The sequence below is a fragment of the Ochotona curzoniae genome, unplaced genomic scaffold (assembly GCF_017591425.1).
Source record: "Ochotona curzoniae isolate NIBS_2020 unplaced genomic scaffold, NIBS_Ocur_1.0 contig_66, whole genome shotgun sequence".
Taxonomy (NCBI): Eukaryota; Metazoa; Chordata; class Mammalia; order Lagomorpha; family Ochotonidae; genus Ochotona; species Ochotona curzoniae.
In genome coordinates, this window is record NW_024466512.1 from 18,887,941 (window position 1) to 18,906,199 (window position 18,259).

An 18,259-nucleotide genomic window follows, 5' to 3' on the forward strand; every position below is an offset into this window, starting at 1 on the left:
GACTAAGTGGTTTGCACAGCTAATGTAAACATATTAAACACCTTGCTTTGCACATTTTCCTGACATTAAGTGATATACCAGTTGCATAAGCTAATATTTATACATGGCTTAAGATTGTGCAAGGCAAATTAGGTCCTATTTATCATGGAATCAGAGAATCTGGAAAAGGAAATGGAGTTTGGGATCCTTCTAGTTCAATCCCCAAATTACAGCTAAGGAAACCTAGGCGGGGAAAGGAAGTGCTAAGTCCAAGGCAGGGAACAGCAAGGACTAGGGGCTCCCTCCCTACCCTGCAGCCCTTGCTGTAACATTATTCTCTACCAACAAGAGCAACAAGGTACCCTGGATTCCTGGATTCTCCTGGATTCCTGACAAGAACTCAGCAAGGCCTGTGATTTCAACTCTGTCATTTCTAGCTTTGATAACTAGGGCTACTTAAGTGCTCTAAAATTTGAGTTTCCTTATATCTGAAATGAGAAAATAGTGTTTTTTCTCCCAGGGATTAAAAGAGATAGTCTTTGGGGTGCTTAACTCAATGCGCAGTAAATTGTTTCACCTTTCCCTTCAGGTTGCAGGTACAGCCAGAGCCCCTTTTAACTGGCCTGTCTTCTACAGATCCTCCTTTTGGACGCTAAGGGTATCCTCCCGGCATCTTCCCAGAAAAGCAACAGGACTCAGAACTGGAGTGCAAAGCTGGAGCTGGTCCCATATTATTGCATAAATTTTGCAAATGGGAAGTGCTCTTTGAAAGAAAATGTGTGGATAATCACCCTCGCCATCAAAAAGCACTTACACGCATATTTGCAAGTGGTCCTGGAGGAAGCAGGCAGTACCAACACAATCCTTGCCCTCAGGAACATTTCACAGAATCACTCAGACACAATCTGTTCTCGTCAGAACAGTGCCAACTTCAGCGATGCCCCAATCCTAGCCCCTCACTGCGTTTCATTCTCATATAAACTTCGAACTGTTCTCCTTCGCTGAATTCTAAGGCACTACTCCCTACTTGCAGGAATGCCTTTCTTCTCTTTTCACTGGCTCTTATATGTCTTCATTCTGTCGCCTAACAGCTGTCTGATCTCCATATACTCAGATACATCCTGAAATTTGAAATCATTATCTCTAAGACTATGATAAGGATACCTACCTCATATGGTTGTTTTGAAGGTCAGATAGGTTAAAGCAAACAGCACATTTCCAACCAGAAATGACTCCATCACCTAACAGACATTTTGATACAATTCAAGATCATAACTACTCATGAAATTAAATTCCTATATGTCAAAATCAAAGTGAGAGTTGAAAATAAAAGTAATGCAGGAGCTGACTTGGTGTTAATGGCTAGTTTTTCAGGCAACCAAACACATGTTCTTGGACGTGACAGTTGACTGGCAACACTATTCAAAGGAAAAAATAATAATTTCAGCTTGTTTAAAAAAAAAACTTCAGCTTTTATTTGTATGCAGTAAACGGGCAGAAATAAGCCCGATATGTAAAATTTGAAGTTAGCTTATGCATGATATTGTACCTTGACATACATTGGCCACAATTTGAGTAAGTGACAACAAGTCATCCTCGGATTAGAACCTTGGATTCGGATATGGGTTAGGATGGGCACTATTAACACAAAGGAAACACAACCCCCAGCTTAACTGTAGTTATGATCCTGCAATTTGAACTCACTTGATGGGAGCAGAACTCCCTGAAAATCAACACAGAAAACATGAGTCAGTCCATAATACTCCTTGAGTTCACGCAGAAGAGAAGGAAAGCTACCTATGATGGATATTATATAATCCAAATCACATAAAATCAGAACCATGCTCTGATTAGAAGATACTAAAAACACATATAAAACTTCACACACACATAATAATAATAATAATAATAAACTGTGAGTTTTGGAATTAATGAACAGATAAAGGCTAGATTATTTAAAAACAGGCAGTGAAGCAAAACCCCTTAATAAACTCCTTAGTATGAGGGACTCAATAGTTTCCATTCCCACCTTTCACTCTTGCCTAAATAATTAGATCTAATATTGTGTTCTTAAGTCTTTCCTGCCTTCAGAGTTGCTATTTTCATTATTCATTCACACATCTGCTTAGCAAAGGAGTACATGATAGTGCACTGTGTAGTTCACGATACCACCTTTACCCACTGGTAAACGGTCAAGGGCTGGACCAGGAAGTGAGCCCCTAGCTTAGGAGCATAAGCATTCTACCAAAGACTGCTGTGCCCAAAAGGCTCACTGTAGGAACGTGGTTTATGGATTGAAGGGAATGCGGTAAATAAAAATAAATTCCAATAGCAGAATCTATTTCATGTTATAAATTCAATGAGGCAGAATGTATTTTCATGTAATAAGGATTCAGCTAACAACTAGAGTTCTCTAAAACTAGAGATCCCCAGATCCTGAAAGCGGGAGTATAGACATGACAGACTCAGAGCTGAACTTCAGATCTGCCTAGCTTGACATTCTGTGAGAATTTTAAAAAAGTGCAGGTTAAAAAAAATAGCAGCAAAAACTACTACCAAGAATTTACCAATGAGGCTACATATAATGATTTCCATACCAAGACTTATTAACAAAAACAAGCAAAAAATAGTTTATTGAAGGGCTGGGAAAATTATTCTTCTCCATCCCCTTTCTGTAGTTTTACCAAGGAGCAGGAGCAGAGCTATCCACAAAACACCAAATGACACTGGCACTATTGAAATGCTAACAACGTCACAGTTCACACATTGTCATAACGTCCCCCTCTGTGTATATTTCCATGACAAAGAGAAAAAGCTAGATAATTTGAGCATTGCTGTCTTCAGCTCTGTGAATCAAGAACATGGGCCCTGATGAATTGCAAATGGAGTCAGTAGCCAACCTCGTGACTTAATGAGTCAAGATAGGCCTGTCACAGACATCTATACTCCGTATTAATCAGGGGCTGAGGATTCTCTGCTGGGAAACTGCCCTCCCCGATGTATGGTTCTCTTAACCAGTGATCATCCAGTTGGCCTCTTTTGCCTGGGATCCAGGCCTTTCTAGTCTTGGGCTTGAACAACCAGGAATTAAGGGAGTTGCAGGTTCAAAGAATCCTGGCAGGTGCCATCAGTCACGAGAGAGTATGCCCTTGAAGCCTCAGAAGTTTAAAGTTCAAACTTGCAAAATAAGAGATTTCCTCCCTACACCCCACTGCCATCCCTTAAAAAAAATCCTGCCCTGAAGAAGAAAAATCTGAACTAGCTCAGTCAACTCAGAGGCAATATCTGATGAAACAGTTCCATCTATCCAGCTATGAGGCCAGAAGAACTCTGTACATCCAGCAAGATCTCACAAGACGGAGGAGTTCAGTCCATCTATACACTGTCTCCCATAATATCCTCACAACACACGTCAGCTGTCCATCATTTTCCTCACTGTATGTAAATTCAGAGACTTTAAGGCAGCTACCCTATTATCTGTTCAATACCTACTAAATACTCTGTAGGCTGTTTTCACTGGTAAAATCCTCCCTCAGTCTCTAGTATTCAGCCTAGTTGGCATTCAGTAGAGTAGAAAGAGCATTCCATTGGTCTCAGGAAATTCCCAAGTTCATCAGGTTCCAATGGCACTTGTGGCTAATACGTCATTACTTTTTTCTCCTGTCCCACCAGACTGAAATATTTGACTCACTCATTAAATGCACAGAAACAAATACCTCCTTGTTTCATTATGCACACAATATTGTATACAATTATTTAAACCCATTAAACCTTTGTGGAAGGCTCCCTGATGAAATCAGTCTTATTAAGGAGCTAAGATACATGGCTGGAAGAGACTGAAGAATGAACATTAGAAATGCTAACCTGGGTTCCCCCGATTTTAAAGGCTGCAGAGTAAGGCCTAAGGAGCATGTGACTGCCCCATCTTTGCTCTCAATCCCTCATGTTCCTCCCTTTATCACTTTAAAATAAGAGGACTAGTTTCCTATCTCTATATATTATAGCACAAATTCCCTGGATCAGCACCAAAATATCCCATTGTCAGAATACCAGATAATGCCAACTAACATTCTGATCAAATTTCTTGTTACTTCCTATCACATATTTTATGTTCCTATAGATTTTTTCCTATTACCTTAATTCTTATTTTCCAATATCCTCCTAACGGCATCCCACACATTAGATAATATTCGTGGATCTCTAAAATCAGTACAATAATTTTACAGTGCAAGAGTTAAAACATTTGCATTTAGTCACAAAGGAACAAAACATGGTTTATCTTAGTACATATGCCATATGTACTGATGAAGAGTATGCACTCTGGTTGGGTGAGGAATTCTAGAATTCTCAACTAGGTCAAAGTGGTTGACTACTCTTCAAGCCACCCAGAAAGAGAAAGACTTCAATGTTAATAGAAACGCAAATCATTCAACATTAAAATGAGCAAAACATTCGGAAAAAGAAAAAAAAAATACATACAGCCAATACATTTACAGAAAGTTGGCCAACATCCTTAGAGATTAGAACAATGAAAACTAAAAGCACAATGAAGTACCTTTATTAGACAAGATAAAATAAAATATGCTGGCCATTCCATGTGTTGGTGCGGATATATAGCTACTGTAATGCTATGTAATGTAAACAAACATGAAAGATTCACGGTTTAACATTTTCTTGCAATTTGAAATAACACACTGCTCTGCAAGGGTGCTTCAAAATATTCATGAAAATAAAAGTTTTAAAACAATACACATTTTACATTTCACTTTGAATGTTCCCTTGTTTGTCCCAGCCTTTGTAGCATTTAGTAGTCTTTAGAAACATTTTAAATAATGCTTATGAAAAACTAAAAGTGTTTAACTCCAAGAGAACAAAAAGAATACCTTCACTCTTCAATCTCATAATTGCAGCAAACACTTCTGAAAACAGGTGAGTCCACTGAACTTGTAAATGCTTTTGTAACAATCTATGCTTCTCTTTATAGCATTTATTAAAATGCTCATTTGATCAGTGTTTCTTATGATATCAGAGATGATATCAGCATCTATTACTGCATCTCTAGGTCCTGGTGCATAATAAATGCTAGTATGAATTGCTTAGTACAATCATGCCGACTTGATATTTGTGTAGGTTGATGATACAATGGGCTGAGTTAAAAGCTTGGAGATGCTTTTGCTTTATGTACGTTTCTGCTTTAATTGCCTGTTTTACTAATATCAACACTGAGAAAAAGTTCTTTGGATTTTATTATTTATGCTTGTATTTTCTTTAGAAATAACACATATTACAGGTTATAGTGCGATGTTTCTATACATTGCTTAATGACCGAATCAGGGTTACATTGCTGCTGCATCACCTCAAACGCCACCATTACTCAAAATACTCCTTCAGCTATTTTGTCAGAGGAGACAGATAACTGCTCGTCAGAGTCACTCTGCTGGGATGTAAAACACCAGAACGTTCTGTTCGTTCCAAGTGGAACTTTGTTTCCACTGCACATTCTCTTTCTGCAACTCCTCTTCACCACCACACCCCTGGCAACCATGACTGTCCTCTGCACCTCCATAAAATCAGCATGTTTAGATAAAATAGATGAGGGAGATCAAGAGTTCTTTTCTTTCCTTTGGTTATTTAACCTGACATGAATGTTCAGCAGTTTTTTTTTTAATGATGAAATTGTGATATGCTTAATGAAAACTAAATTAATAGGTCTTTTAAAGATTGATTTATTTGAAATGCATAGTTGCAGAGAGAGGGAAATACAAAGATAGTTCATCTGCTGGTTCACACCCTAGCTGGCTGCATCAGTCAGGTCTGTGTCAGGCCAAAGCCAGGAGCCAGGAACTTCATCTAGTTCTCCTGTGCAGGTGGCAATAGCCCAAGCATGCAGGGTACCTTCTGCTGCTTTGTTTCCCCCAGGCCATTAGCAGGGAGCTGGATCAGTAGCAGCGCAACCAGGACACATTGGGATGCCAGCATCACAAACAGTGGCTAGACCCACTATACCACAATGCTAGGCTTAGTTACAGCTTTGTAACTGATTAGTATATAAGTAATGTCAAGACTGAACAGGTAGACTGTAGGCGGATTGTATCAAGGGTGATGCTGCCACAGTGAAATGTGAACATTCCCTGAAGGGACTAGAGCCTCTGGGCTAGAAGGTTCCAGAGATCACCTACTCCTGAGAAAGATGCGAGAGAGATCAGGTGTCTCAGCTGTCTTTCAGCATCTTCATTATGAAAACACTAAAACCCAATATTAGTACAACTGTGTTTGAAGAAAGAAAAGTTAATATATCTATATCTTTTTTTTTTTTTTTGCCTCGCTTATTCCCCAGCCGCCTATTACAAAGCTTCCAGCTTACAACCCTGGTATCTCTACCAAGCACTTCAAATTAAAAAGCCTCCATTTTCAAAAAGCTCTGCTGCAATAACTTACTTAGACAGCTACTGTTGGCTGCTGCCTCCGGCATTCACAGCAGCCAAGGGAGGTGCAGGGCAAAATGTCAGAAGAAGAGCAAGGAAAAGGAAAAGTAGGAACAAAGGAAGCTCATTCCCTCCTCCTCCGCACACCTTGGCAACAGCACCTGCCGGGACTGTCCCTTCTAGTCAGTGTATTCAGAAAACAAGACTCTCTCCGGTCAGGAAAGAAACATGCTATGGACACGGCCCGTGGCCTTAGATAGTCTCGTAGACAATCTGACTAGCAGATCTGCTGTGTCCTTTTCTGTTTTGTCACGGCCAGGATTCTCAGGTACCCCTCTGCCCACTGGATTCTACATCATTACAAAATCTGATTCTACCTTTTAATCACTCTACAACCTTGTCTCTTTCTCTTGAATGCCACAGCAATTACCTGCATCCCTTCATTTCTTGTCCATGAAACATAAAGGACTTTAAGTGTCAAAAACAAAGAGGTATCTTTCGTTTCCTCTATCATGTTTGGAAAATGTAGAACCAGAAAAATGAAAAGCTTTCACATACATGGAAAAGAAAAAGGCATCTTTATGGATTTTTCTGAAAAATATATAGAGGTTTAGTTAGGGATCTGCAGATAACATTTATCTAGGGAACCTTCCAGAAAGTCATATGTGCTTGGAGTTTTGGAAGATAATGGGACTTATTAGCTGAAGGAGGTGCAGGGAGGGCATGGGATATAGATGCCAGGGCTTTTGCTGTGAAGTAGGAGGATTGCATTTCCTGCTTGAATGATGGGAGTGTCTGGGAAGGAGAGAGAGAAAACTCATCAGGTTACAAGCTGTGTGGGGCTAAAAGCTCTCATTTGTCCTCCAAGCTAAGGGGAGGGAAATCATGAGTTTTAAGAACTGTAACACATACTGGTCATCCAAATGCCTTTCTATAACTTTTGTTACATCTGAAATCTATCAACATTGTCAATTGCAAAGAGTGTCAAGGGGCCAGAGCAGAGGCATAACAGGCTAATTCTGAACCTAAGGCACCAGCATCTCATACAGGCATGATTTGCATCCCAGCTGCTCTGCTTCCAATCCAGCTTGCAGTTTATGAACTGGGAGGGCAGTCGAGGATGGCCTTGCACTCACTGGGGAAGCCCAGAAAGGAGGTCCAGGCTACTGGCTTTGGATCAGTTTACTTGTTGCCACTGCAAGTGTGTGTTCTGGTGCATTCTCTCTCTCTTTCTCCCCCACCCCTTTTACTTCTCCTTCTCTCTATAAATCTGCCTATCAACAACAAATACAGCAAATCTTGAAAAGAACCAAGGTGCCAATTGGATAGTATTAATTCTGGAAGCTCCATAGGAAAAACCATTTCCTTACCTTCTCCTGCTTCTAGAAGTTGCCAACATTCCTTACATAGGAAGATCACACCCCATCTTTAAAGAACATCTCTTCAACCTCTGATTAGATCATATCTCCTTTTTTTTTTCCTTTTGACTTTTTAATGCTCTGTCTCTTGGGACCACAAGATAACGCACGAATGTCTACCCAGCTAAAGATCATTAACTTACTTGCATCTGTAAAGTCCCCCTTCCCCTATAGGCTAACATAGGCATAGGTTTTTCAAATGAGGGGGCAGTCGGGCGGGGGGGAAGCGGGTAGGCAGGGGTTCATTTAACTTTCAACAGAACCTAAAAGATACTAGGAACACAGGGATTTTTTAAAAAGGATAATTAAGTAGAAACCTGGCTTTTGTAATTCCAATCCTTGAACACTTACCCCATTCAACTACCATGCCCCAAATCGTATACCAATATGTTGGCTCCATTGGTAAGAGTTCCCCCCAACCTCCGCCAGAAGCTGGTCTAGGGACAAGGATTAAAGAGTAAGTTGGGTTTTTTTGGAATATGAAAAGACAAAAACAAAATACTGATATTTGAGCAGAAAATAATCACCTAACCAATAGGAAGCAGTTAATCAAAAAGGGAGTGTATCAGAAATCTAGCTAACGTGAGCAACTAGAGCTTAAACTATTGGGGAAGTCTGGCTAAATGTACAGAAAACAAGCCTCAGAATGAGCTCACATGGGTCTGAGGGAGCAAGGCGTCTGTCTGTACAGGTCCTCCTTGGCACTTATACCTCTTGCAGTACCGAGTGAGGGAGCAGCCTCCAGAGCCTCAAAAGGATGCCCTCAGGCAAAGGACGATAGATCCTGCAGGTCCCAAGTGAGTGGGAGCACACCAAAACGGAAATGCCAACTGGATATCCCCAGTACCTGTTAAAATTAGATTTCTCACAGAAACCAGTAACATCCAGAGTTTTTCATTCTTATTGATGTGGGGCTGGCTGAAATAAACATGAGGCTACAGCTGACATCTGGATTGCAAACATCAATGGAACATCAGTTTCTATATTTGTCTTGCATCTTATGTCTGTAGAACTGCCACAGTTGCTACCCATTCTGGGTCCTCTTCCTCTGAAAAGGCAGTTTTGAACCCCTTGCTGCTGGGTTCCACTTTGTGACTAATGTAGAGCATTTCTGCCTGTTGTAGCATTTCCATGATCTGCAGCCAGGATCTTCCATGCCCATTCCCACCACATTTTGCTTCGACAAGATATCAATCTGTACTGCTACGAACCCCTATTTCCCTTATGAATAAATGAAAATACATTGTATAGATTTTTTCTCCACCTACTACTTCCTTCCTTGATTAAAAAAAAGGCATTATAAAAAGAAAAATCCCCGACTGTTATTTCCCTCCATTCCACTCCTCCTCTGCCAGGCCCTTACCTTCTCTTCTCTATCATAAGTCAGCCGGTTTGTGAGACGCCAAGTCCAAATTCATGAGGACAATATGCATATGGGTACTTTTAAGTAAGAAGTCAATGTTCTATAATTTAATTTTCCCCTCTCACATTAAACCTGCCATTCTTCACATAATGGGAGTGATAAATGCAGAGTCAGACTCTGTCTTCCTGACATTAATACCCATCAGTACTTCAAATGCAAACAATTGTGACATTCGACTTTATAAAAATTACCAAGTGCACAAACTCCACTTAATTGAACCATTTTAAAGTTGCTTTTGTTACATTTAATGAATGATATATTATACTGCAATGAAACATGCAGCAATACAAATACTTCACAATGCTTCCAATTAAGACTCACTTCACTTTATGCCAATTGACAGCACTAGTGTTCCACACTTCATTCAGTTTGTGCATTTTAAATGAACGGGTTAGTGAGAAGGGTGCTTCTTTGCTAATGAGTTTTGTAATCAAGGCATCTATTTTAATTTCAAATTGGCTAGATTGGGGGAAATTGCTAGACTAAATGACTGGTACTAATTAGGATTATAAAAATATTCATCACGCCATGGAATTAACATGGGGGTCTGATTTTCCTACATTTGCATATTGCTTGGGTTTTGGGGGAAAATCTTGACAAATTGTCTTCTTTTTAGCAAATTGAACAAACACTATATCTGTTTTAGTCTTTCTTTTCATTTCAAGCACAATACATATTCATGATTTGCAAATGCAGTTAAATGATTTCAACTTCTATCTTCATTACCATATTAAAGATGTCTCCATAAGCTTCCTTTAAAAAAAACTTCAGATCATAGTAGTACCTATTTAAATGAGAGATACTTTGGTTTAGTCCATTAACCCAAATATTTGAACAAATTACCAATAACAGTAAGCAGAACTGGACAAAACCTTTTCGCAACCGCCTTGTTTATATTGTGCTTAAGGCAAATTAATTAATCCCATAAATGATCATCAGTAAGCAGTCTGATGGGTTCTCTCCTCCTAACCCCACTCCATAAAGTACCACTAACCAAGAGATGTGCCAGAGGACCCATGGGATTCACCTCAACATTGGCGCTTCACACGGTTGGTTTCTCGTTTCAGAACTGTGCTTTCTGTTAGGGTTTAATGTACAGAGGTCCAGATGATGCTTGTTTCAATGCAACATAAAGTGGGTCTCTCAAAGAGCAAAGTATGGTGGTCCTACAACAGCCACCATACAACAGGTCTAAGATAGGATGCAAGCCAAACATTTACTTGATGTGCAACCTTGAGCCAAGTTAATATTTTGCCCAAGAGTAATAGGCTCAACCGTACCTTGAGCATAATACCCCCGGCAGGTAACTATGAGATACCATAATGTACTTTATGAAGGAAGCAGGTACCCCATTCTTCTATTTACCAGGAGTAGTTCAATGTTGTGAGTAATATAATATGGGTGTGGGAGAGTCATCAGGCACAAGCCTCAACGTACTGGATATGTTAGCCTCCTTCAGCTCCAGAGGTATCCATTACAGCTATCAAATCAAATAAACAAATACTAATTCAACATTGGGATACAGTTGAAAAATTCATCTGAGAAACGACCAGAATAAATCAGTCCTTGAACACCTATCTATAGCGGGTGCCTTCTAAATAATAAAACCTGTATCTATTGCTGAGTTGTAAATAATATAGATTGAAGTTATATCCATCAGGAACACACTTTTTGCTAGGAGAAAACAATCATTCCTGTGATTTCTTGGTCCTGTAGGGATCATAGTGAGAAACAATGCTGATGTGAAAACTCTCACACTCTGAGTATCCCCTCCTTCGGTAATATTTTCTTCTACAACACACTGCCCTCAAAAGGGAACTAAAATAGCTTGTTAAAGCACTTTGATCCAAGTTGGCTCCTTCATATATACAACCTATATTGCAAGTACCACCTAATAATCAGAATAAACTCAACTATTCATGTTATAAATAATTCTCAAGTGTTTAATTATAAAATCAATCCAACCTAACAGAAAATTTTGAGAACAATTAAGGCAGATAAAAACACACAATCATAATTCCATCATCTTGATGAACTCAATTGCATTTTGGAACTTTGTTTCCTCTTTCATATATTTCTTGTCTTTCTCTCTTTCCTCCTTGAGTTCCTTCCTTTCCTCTTTCCTCTTTCATACTTCATCTTACTTATACACAATTTAATTGAAAATGCACTTCTTTATTTAAAATCTTATCTATGCTATTGTATATATCTTCCATACATGCACACATTTAGTTGTTATTAATATGCATCCATGTTGCTACATGGACAATAGGATACACCACTTAATGGCTGCAGAATACCCCAGAAAACATAAATAGCATAATTTAAAGTTCCTTAATTTTGGAAAGTTGTTACATTTTCATACAATTGTCTCATAATCAATGAAAAAGCAGTGACTATTCTATTGGTATTATTCCAGTAGAAACATCTCAGAAAAGGCATAACTGGCTCATTAGGTAAAAGTTATGAAGATGCACAATTTTTCCCCCAGGAAGGAAAACTCATTTGCATATCCATCAGTTATACTTCATATTATTTTTACCACAATTTTGTCAAACATGAAATATCAAGATGACGCAAAAAGCAGTATGTTTAAAATTTACTAGATTAGCTAAGCTTACTCATTTTCAATAATTCCTGATTTGTTTTAGTTTAATTCTTTATTAACCTTTTTTCAAGAGACAGATTTACTCATTTATTTACTTGAAAGTAAGACTTACAGAGAGAGAGAGAGAGAGAGAGAGAGAGAGAGAGAGTCCATCCCCTAGTTCATTCCACAGATGGCCATAATGATCTCCGTTACAGGTGGCCATCTTCTGCTTCCTTTCCCAAGACATTAACAGAGCTAGAGGATTGAAATGGAGCAGCAGGGATGCAAACTGGCACTCATACAGGATGGCAGTGCAACAGGCAGCAACTTTATCCAGTAAGTTACAATGCCAGCCACTTTACTTACCTTCAAAATACTTCTCCTTTGTATACCTTACTTAGAATCTTGAAGTGGTTCTTCCTCAGAACCTATTCCTTTATTCCTTTCCTCAAGATCCTGATGAAAGTGAAGGGAAGGACCCAAAACAGCACAAAAGCTGTTCTGAAAAGCGCTCTGTGGTCCTTGACCAAAATAGGTCTCAGAAATGCATTTCATTTCTGAAAATCAACTGGGCTCACAATGGGCAAATGTACACTATCATTTGGCTTGAAAGAGCTTAAAGAACTATCTGACTTTAAAAGGCTGTGCTGTTGTACCAGGGTGAGTGGTCAAGATGTTGGTAAACAACGGGGGAGGAAGACAAGACAGGGCCTGGTCCAGTTGGTAAGAACATAAGCAGAGGGATGCTTGCAGAGCAAGGAATCAGCAAGACTCCTCAGTCTAGCAGGAGATAGGGCAGTGGAGTGAGGAACAAAGGTCAGTGAATATACACAAAAGATCAGCCCACAGAGGACCTAGGTGCAAGAACCCAGAGAAGGCCATGTGAGGCTGCGTTCTGTCTGGATCAAACCTCCTCTGTAGCTGAATTTCCACCAAGGAGGTATAACTGCGGAGTACTCTTCCTAAAGCATACATCCCGTATCCATCTTAAAACCACATCTTCCATTAATTCTAGGACACATTCTTTTCTCACAAAGAAACCCCTAAGGTTACCAAAACGGATACCAAGATGTCACAGCAGGAGGCCAGAAAATCTGGAACATAATACAGAAAGGGCAGGTCTGGGAAGGCCATAAGATACATAGTTTTGCTGAAGGCTGTCACCTGGAGCTCATGTTTCTATGAGCAATTTTGATACGGGTGGTCGGATGGTCATTGTGCTCCTCAAATGCAAGTTACAGCATTTAGAACTCAGCCCAGGGGAACAGTGTCTGAATAGCATAAAAGATCTCTCCTTGTGTCCCTCACTCACACAGAGGCTGCTCCATCCCCCGGTGTTTCTATGGTAATGGAGACAGCACATTTCCAGTGGACTGATGAGACATTTGTGAGAACAGCGGACATTCGTCATAGGTTGGCGAGGTTATGAATTTTTCTTTTTCCTAAATGACACACAAATGGTTTTATAGAAATGGGAGACGACCTAATGAAAATGCAATGCTTTCCTTTAAATAAAAGTGCCCTTCAGTGCTATTTCTATTCCGCAGAGGAAAAGCTTCAAAACCATGGACATCCCCAGCTAATCTCCAACAGCTTTATCTCTCCCAGGTAGTAAGACACAAAGTCTGCCTCGGCCTCTGGCAACCAACAAAGTCATCATCATCCACTAATCCTGGAGGATCTAAATACAATTACATTTTTAATCTGAGGGTTTAGAACGAGAATGTAAATTAAAAGCAGAGCTTCATTTGTATCCAGGGGTACACGTTTAAATTTCCTTTTGATATTTCAGACTGTGCATGCTCCAAATATACCCTAATTTGCCTGAGCCCTGCTCCTGCTGTGACTGCCCAGGAATGGTCCAATCAGTAAAGTTGGCATAGGACTACCACTTCCTCCCTGTTGCGCTCTAAATAGCTAGTCACCATGTCTAAAACTGCTCTAGCTCCTTAACCACCTTGTCAATATTTTAGCCACTATTGAACCGGGCTGGCAGGAGGTGATCAACAGAAACCCTTAGGTCACTAAAAGGAAATGTTGAATGCTGAAGTCATGATATGCTAAATGTTGTGGTTTCATTGTGTGTATCAAAAAATCACAATATATGCCATGTACATATACAGTTATTGTGATAATTAAAAATAAATTTCATATTAAAAATTACCCTTAGCTTCATGCCAATGTTAACCATAACAATGACCAAAGGTTACATACATGCACTAGAATATCAGAAAGTGTTTTCCATAATGAAATAGCTGGAAGTTCTAGACCATTCTATTCCAGAAGTGCCTGAAAACAACAGAGTATGAAATACCCAGCTCTCCATCCATTGAAGCCCTCTGTCTACATTTGTAAATCCATGAGCATGTGACTTTGGCTTCAATACTATGTAAACTGTGCCCACTTAAGCATCCATCTCTCTACAACAGTGAGAAGACTAGCAATCTACTTTTAGGACTGCACTGTCTTCAAAATCTACCTAAGAGGACCTGGCACAATAGCTTAGTGGCTAAACCCTCACCTTGCATGCACTGGGATCCAATATAGGCACGAGTTCATGTCCCAGCTGCTCCACTTTGCATACAGCTCCCTGCTTGTGGCAGCAGAGGATGGCCCAAAGCCTTGGGACCCTGCAAGCACATGGCAGACCTGGAAGAAGCTCCTGGCCTCTGATTTCAGATTGGCTCAGCTCTGCTGTAGTGATCACCTGGGGAGTGAGCTAGCAGATGCAAGATCTTTTCATCTCTCTTTCTCTCTGTAAATCTGTCTTTCCAATAAAAATAAATATATTTTTTTAAAATCTCAGTGGTTCTTAAAAACAGCTCTGAAGATTACCATAGCCAATAATGAACTCTTGTTTGAACTATGAACTGAATCTTCTTATGTTAAAACAACCATAGAGGATTAATCAGGTGGAGCAGAAGTTGGAATGAGAATCAGCAGAAATGAAGCTCATGGAAAGGGAAGAATAAGAGGAATTGGTCACAAGCCCAGGCCAAACTGAAGAGGAAACGGAAAAGAACTCAGAAGACCTGGAGGAATTAGGATCAGGGGGTCCAATGTCTGGCAGCTTTTCCCTGCCAGCCCCACCCATTTACAGGAATTAGAAGACTTGGATCATCTCTCCCATGAATCAGGACTTGATCAGGATCAGCTAGCTGTGCTTCTCTATTAACATGGAACCTCACCTTCTAGCATCACCACGAACCAAACGCTGGATTCATTTCTTGGGGCTTTACACACAATTCTGTCTATTCCAGAAGACATTTTCTTAATTCACTATCATACCCCTGTTGAGTGAGATCCATGACAGCTTCCCTGGAGCTGTGGGACAGTAGCTTGGAAAGTAAAGCAACTGGATATTGTCCCTTTAAAATATCATTCAATTAGGTCTTCTGTAATACATACAACATAAGGAGACAGCTTTAGCAATTCTAAAGAAATTGCTAGTGCATTTCATCAAAGGTACAATAATGGAAACATCGATTCACTCTTCACCACAAACATCTCCCTTTAATGCAGCAGTTACCTTAATACTAGTACTTTCCATTTTCTCAAGCAGAAAACAGGTGCCTCAATGCATGCACACGAGAAGGCTTCGGTCTGAAATAACACATTAGTATATCAATCTCTGCTGCACTTGCATTTTCATTTTCTGCCACATACTATCAGTCTCCTTGATTTTAAATTGTCAAATTGCCCCCCCCCCCAAATAAAGAAAAATTCTTCTGCAACCTGAATGACTGGGACTACGTGTTTTAATGCCATCTCTGCCAGTGTTGCCATGGGCATCACCTGCCTAATCACATCATTTATTTAGAAGAAGAATGACCTCACATTGGTTGGAAACGTCACAGGTCTAAAGAATGTTCAGCCACTTTTCGCAAAAGATGTCAACACGAAGGAGCATCTAAGGAATAATGTATCCAAAAATGTGCAGTGTGATTAGGAAAATCCATCTATACTCACTGTTACAATCCCAAACAGTTTGCTAAGTAAAAGAATAAATCGCCAAATCTGAAAGCGTTTTTGAATGTCTTCCATCCACAAGGGTTCCTTTCAAGCAAAATTCCAAAGGTTTCTCCAAAAGCTATGGTGATGAGCCGGGATGCTCCTGGATACCCATGGGGCAAACAGCACCTGCTACATCAAGCTCTTAGTATCAGAAGTCCATTGTTCCTAATCTAGATCATCTCTGTATAAATAAATGTCTTCAGAACTTTGAATTTCATCATGCTAAATCACCATCCAACCACTGAACACTAAAATCATTCATTTTTTTCAATACAGTTTTAAATTTTTGACTCTACTAAGTATATAAACAGACTGACATTTGGCTAAATCTTTCATACACTCTCCATTTGATGCCATGAAAGAACTGTACTGGTGATGACTTCTGCTCTGCAAATGTCATGTGGGTGTCCTTAGGGGATTGCACTAAACTCCCGGGACCCACCATGAAACTTAATTAACGAGAACTATAAAGGTTATGGTGAAAATATTGTTTAAAGGCACTGACATCATATACACAATCACAACAGCATATTCAAATTTTATATACTGTGGAGCAACTGTTTCAGGATTCAAGAGAGTTCTTTTTAAAAGAAAAGAAGCTGTTAATAATCAAGGTTACGTTGTCAATATCTCTATATGAGCAGAGCTTGTAATTATCTCTTCCCTCTCATTGACTGATCCCACAACATTATAAAATAATACTTTGGCATCAAGCACTGCTCTAAGGCTCCAGAGATGACAGGGAATGAAAATAAGAGTAATGTAACATCCCTTTTCTTAATTATAATTTGGTCATATACAGAGGGCAAGTTTGGCAGCATTTACTCACTAATTCACTTATGAAACAGGTACCAATCTATGCTAAGAACTGATAAGAACCAGGTATTATGCCAGAGACTAATGCTATAGTAGTGTGTAAAATAATGCCCCACCCCCCCCACACACAGAATGAAATCTAATGAGAAGTGTAGATGATTTTACACTTATGCACATCGATGTAGATCTCAAGTGTGGACACGTACTCTAGTGGACAGGAACCTAGTACCAGCACCAAGAGCAGCAATAGGCCTTGGCTTTGTCACAGAGTTTAGCCAAGGCATCCTTAGGAAGCAGTGCTGGGGTGAGCTCCAACAATAGTGAGGCTTACATCATGGGAAGGAACCACAGTGAGCAGGTGGACAGCTCTGGGAATTGACACAAGGAGACCATTCAAAGGGAAGTGATAACTGAGAGTCAGCCAAAGGAAGGGAACTTGGAGGGCCGGGTGGGGCCCAGATCAGGGAAGGGCTGGTGGACCATCTACAATATTATGGCCTACAGTCTGTTAGCAATGAGAAAATGTCAAAGGGGTTTAAGCAACAGTATGACCTAGAAAGACTGACATCTGGAAAACGTTCTTCAGGCAGGTTATGCTGGAAGTCTTTCAAGACTCCAGCACTAGTGCAGGTGAGAAATGTAACTTACATCTGGGTGATGGTAGAAATAAAAGGAGTAAATGTAATCAAGAGATATTTGGAGATAAAACATAAAAATGAAATCAAAGATGGTCTAGCAGGAACAAGGAAGTATTAATTATACTTTCTCGGTTTCTGACTTTGCAATTACATGGATAGAACTTAGGGCATCATGGAAGAGAGCTAGTAATGCTGCACGGAGATTCAGCATTCATTTTTGGAAAACACTGAATAAGATGCTACTGAATCACATGTCACATGCTTAGCTAAAAAGATGGATCTGGAGCTCAGAAAGGAAGCCTTGCCAGGCTGCTATGTCTTTAATGTACATTTGCAAAACATGTACATAGAGTTGGATGATGCTCCCCTTGCATTGCCAAACAGAGAGCAATGGTATATTCAATTATTATCCAATCAAGGCAGCTTGGAGAGAAGGAATGTACCACCCTTGCCTTGGAATTTGACAAATCCTGGCCCCTCCAGCTTGGAGAGCACTTCAACTTCCCTGCAGCTTTGTTTACTATAGTCACTACATAAATTATTATGATTACCTATGACCTACTTTCTCTCACAGAGGTATTTAAACAAGTTCAAATGAGTAAAAAACAAAAAAACAGTAAGTCATTTAAAAATGCACTATGATAAATAGCTGTTGTGGTCTGGATATTAGTTTGGGTGTCTCACAGTGGCCACTTGCATTTCAGTCCTGGTTCTCAAAATCCCATGATAGCAAGAAGGCAAAGACTTTATCCAATTATGGTGTTTACAAACAGGGCCTCTGAGAATTGATTAGCATAGATTAGGTGAAGGGGATGTGGCCCATGACCAAATCATGGCAAATTCATGGACAGACAGACAGGCGTGCCTCCTTGTGCCATAGGATGCTCTCTACCACCTCAGGACACTGCCAGAAAGACCTCCATCCTCAGATGCCAAGCAAATGAGGCTGCCCAACC

At 39.9% G+C, this 18,259-nt stretch overlaps 1 protein-coding gene across 1 annotated transcript in view; it reads right to left on the reverse strand.

The window, feature by feature from the left end:
- SORCS3 (sortilin related VPS10 domain containing receptor 3) overlaps positions 1-18,259 on the reverse strand; it is a 546,072-nt gene that overhangs the window by 232,913 nt on the left and 294,900 nt on the right. The gene's annotated exons all lie outside the window — the stretch shown is intronic.